Source organism: Musca autumnalis, unplaced genomic scaffold, assembly GCF_047663935.1.
Source record: "Musca autumnalis isolate F117 unplaced genomic scaffold, ASM4766393v1 scaffold_2, whole genome shotgun sequence".
NCBI lineage: Eukaryota > Metazoa > Arthropoda > Insecta > Diptera > Muscidae > Musca > Musca autumnalis.
In genome coordinates, this window is record NW_027411755.1 from 102,415,941 (window position 1) to 102,420,369 (window position 4,429).

The window sequence follows — 4,429 nt, forward strand, 5'->3', positions numbered from 1 at the left end:
GTGACCAGAATGCCTGTAGAAGGTAAATCGACCTTAGCATTTAAGAATTTCAAAAAACAAATGTATGTACCTTTTGTTATATATGCAGACTTTGAATGTATTTTAGAAAAATCAGGTAATAATGACAATATTGTTAATAAGCACATTCCCTGTGCTTTTAGCTTTTATATAAAATGTAGTTTTGACAGTAGCTTAGATAAGTTTTTTATATACACTGGTGAGGACGCAGCCAAAAAATTTGTTGAAATGTTAGATAAGGAATGTAAAGAAATCTATACAAACTATTTAAGCGTCAATAAACCTATGTCACCTTTAACTCAATCACAATTAGAAGATTTTGATGCAGCAGTAAATTGCCATATATGTGAAAAGAAATTAGACAATGATAAAGTTAGAGATCATTGTCACATTACTGGCGAATATAGAGGGGCTGCACATAATGAGTGCAACCTCAACTATACAGTTCCAAAATTTATCCCAATTTTATTTCACAATTTTTCATCGTATGACTGCCATCTGTTTATAAAAGAACTCATTAAGTATATACCTAGGAAGAAAACCAATTTAATTCCTCAAAATAAAGAGCTATACATCTCCTTATCTCATATCATTGATATGGGAAATAATGAAACACTAGAATACAGATTTTTGGATAGTTATAGATTCATGGCGGCAAGTTTAGACACTCTAGCCAAAAATTTGAAAGATGACGACATGTTATCGGTAAGATCACACTTTCCTAACAATAATGAATTCTCGTTAATGAGGTGGAAGGGCATATTTTGTTATGAGTATTTAGATTCATTTCAAAAGCTCAATGAATCAACTCTTCCTCCCATAGAGGATTTCTATAGCAACCTAAATAATAAACATTGTGATAAAGACGATTATGAGCATGCTAAGAAAGTGTGGGAAAACTTTAATTGTCGATCATTGAAAGATTATATGGAATTATATTTAAAAACAGATGTGCTCCTACTGACTGACGCTTTTGAAAATTTTCGCAAGTCTTGCAAAAAGGATCACCAGCTCGATCCTTGTCAGTATTATACTGCGCCAGGGTTAGCTTTTGATGCGATGCTGAGACATACAAATGTATCGCTTGAACTGATTAGGGATTTAGACATGTTTAATTTAATTAAAAAGGGTATACGGGGTGGTCTAACCCAATGCTCAAAAAGATATGCCAAAGCTAACAATAAATACATGAAGAATTTCGATAAGGATTTACCGTCAAACTTTTTATTATACCTAGATGCAAATAATTTGTACGGTTGGGCAATGAAACAATTTCTTCCCATATCAAATTTTAAATTTCTGGAGCCAGAAGAAATGATTACAGATGAAGAAGAAATAAAGAAGCTTCAACCAGATTCTGACATTGGATACATATATATAGTTGACTTGGACTATCCACAAGAACTTCATGATAGTCATAATGATTTGCCCTTTTGTGCACAAAATAAAAAGGTAGGGGGTTCTAAATATGAGAAGCTTATTGCTGATTTTGCTCCGAAGAGGGAGTATCCAATTCATTATATGGTTTTAAAGCAATGTCTTGAAAATGGACTTAAATTGAAAAAAGTTCATAGCGTTATTTCCTTCAAACAAGCTCAATGGCTTGAGCCATATATAGATAAAAACACAGCTAAAAGAAAAGAAGCAACCAATTCGTTTCTTAAAGATCTATATAAATTATATAATAATGCAGTATTCGGTAAAACGATGGAAAATGTTCTCTGCAAAACCCAATAGACGATTCAAGGGAACACAAAAATTGAATGAGCTTGTATTTACGTCACCATCTGGATTCCAGCCTGCATTACTCATAACCTTGCTTTCAGATTCACTTAGAGAAATCCAATTTTTAACTTTTGTTGTTGTACCCAGATAACGAGTACGATCAATTTCAATTCCATTTAGCTCATAGCGAATTTCATCAAACATGTAACCCACACAATTATTCCTCAGTTTAGCATTCTGTGAAACATCCCCCTTTGCAGTTTTCAAATTTCCTTCAATGTATAGATAGCTCCCCGATGGTAGTATGTAAAGATCTTGATTTTGTATACTTATACGAATTTCATCGTTATTTTTAAATGATTGGATGTATGGAACATAGCTGTGGTAGTCTCTCTTTACAATATTCTCATCAGAGATTGGACGTTCATTAATATCGAGTATTTCAGACATTTCGTTTAACTTTTAATTTAATGAGTTTTAAAAATTCTTTATTTTCCTTGGTTAGGAGAGGTCTTGTCGGTTTGACACCTTGATGTTGAATGTGTTTTGGTGTTTGTTTATGGTTGTATTTATTGTAAATAATCATGGTTGTCTTGGTCTAATATGAATTCGTAGAGTAATTTCTTCTCCTCTAAAGTTTATCAAGCGTCCTTCTTGGTCTAATATAAGTATCTCCAGATGACTTATTTCTTTGACGTTCACCGGCAAATAAATGAGATTCATCGGTCTCTCAGCCAATTTATATCCTGGAGGGACATCAAGTGCAAATTCGTGTAGAATATGCGCAGGAGACCCATTCATGAATGATCCAGTAACAATGTTGCAATGTATTTGTATAGCATTGACCTTTAGAATGTTTACCGGAAGGTTTGAAGTATGCTTTTTACCTGGTTCTAAAATTTTTCCGGTAAAACCAAAGAGTTTTGCTATAGATTTCTCTTTATCAAAGTATATGGGATCATGAGAGGATAAGATCTCTATTTGTAGCGTATTATTGTTGGCTTTAATTTCAATTGATCTATTAATGTGGATTGCTCTATATTGTGTTTCCAAGTAGTGAGCAATATCTTGTAGTTCATATGAACCTATGGGTATCTTTATAATTTTGTCTCCGATATGGAAGAGATTGTTATCATTATCCACATTTGGTATGGAATTGTAGGATTGAAAATCAATTAAACAACACTCATAACTACCCTCTCCCAATTCAATAGGAGGTGAATAGTTTGAGTGTAAAATTGATGATTTACCCGTCAAAGTAAACGTTCTTGACATTGCCAGTTCCTTTCTAGTAATAAGTAAAAACAACAAATATGCATATGTTTATATAGGTTTTTTTTTTTTTTTTATTTATTAAAATACTAAAATATATAAAGTTTACAATACATTTGTCTTATCTATCCAGGAATTATGCTTGCTTGAAAATCCAAGCCATTTAACAAAGACTTTATCACCCTTTGTTTTTAATATTTTTTCTACTAAGTATGTGTTGGGATATTTTGTGGGTAAAAGTTCTTCTTTATAGAAACATCCATGTATGGGATTTCCTTCGTAGTCTTCTAGTAAATAAGTAGCAGGGTTGGTTAATCTTATTCCTCTTATTTTAAATATTTCGGTAGTCCAATTTGGTGTATACCCCTTTTCAAATTGATGTTTATATTTGCTGATCCGTACATGATCACCCACACGGAGATTTTGCCTCTTAAAGATTTTTATGTGGTTATACACAGTTTTTAACAACATCTGCTCATTGGATGAATTTACTTGAAAAGGTGCCATTTTTATTGTTCGATGACGTGTTTTGTTGTATTGATCAACCAAGTCTCTATAAATAACAATCCATTGATAATTTCCATTGTAGCTAAACTCCTTCCACATCATACCCTTTAAAGTTCTATTGAAGCGTTCAACAATTGAGGCTTTCAAGACACTGTATGTAGAGTAGTGGTTTATTGAATGTTTCTGCATTAATTTTTTAAATTCCTTGTTGAAAAATTCTTTTCCATCATCGGTTTGCAAATTCTTTGGAATTCTTCCATCTTTCAAAATTTTTTCAAATGCTCTATATACTTCCGTTGCTGTTTTTGTTTTAAGTGCTTCGCACCAGGCAAATTTCGAAAAGGTGTCGATAACAGTAAGCATAAATCTGTAGCCCTTGTTTGCTTTAGAATAGCTGCCCATTTCAACTAAATCAGCTTGCCAAAGATCATCGATGCCTTTTGTAATAACCCTTCGTCTTTTAAAATTTCTTCGTGCTTGAGAGTGGAGTTCGTTCACCAATCCTCGCTTTTCCATTATTCAAGTTTTGGGGGATATATTAGAGCAATTGAGTTGAATGGGGGTTGAGATAAGACTTTAAAAATTTCCTTATGTGATTGTTTGAGATGGGATATTTCTTCTCTTAGTTGAGTACACTCCTGAATGATATTTTGGTTTAATACTTCTTGTATGTGCTTGATTTGTGAATGTATGTATGCTTGGTTGACCGCATCCGTTCCTTCTGTTGGGGGTGCAACGTTCCTAATTTTTTTATTTTGCACGTCAAGGTTGTTATCTTCGTCAATATTAATTCCCAGTATTCTCGAAACATTTTCTCTTACTTCTATTGAGTGGGTTTTTGGATTATAATGATGACCAAACTTGTCAACAGTCATAGGTTGATTGTTTCCTTTAAAGTTTACTTAAT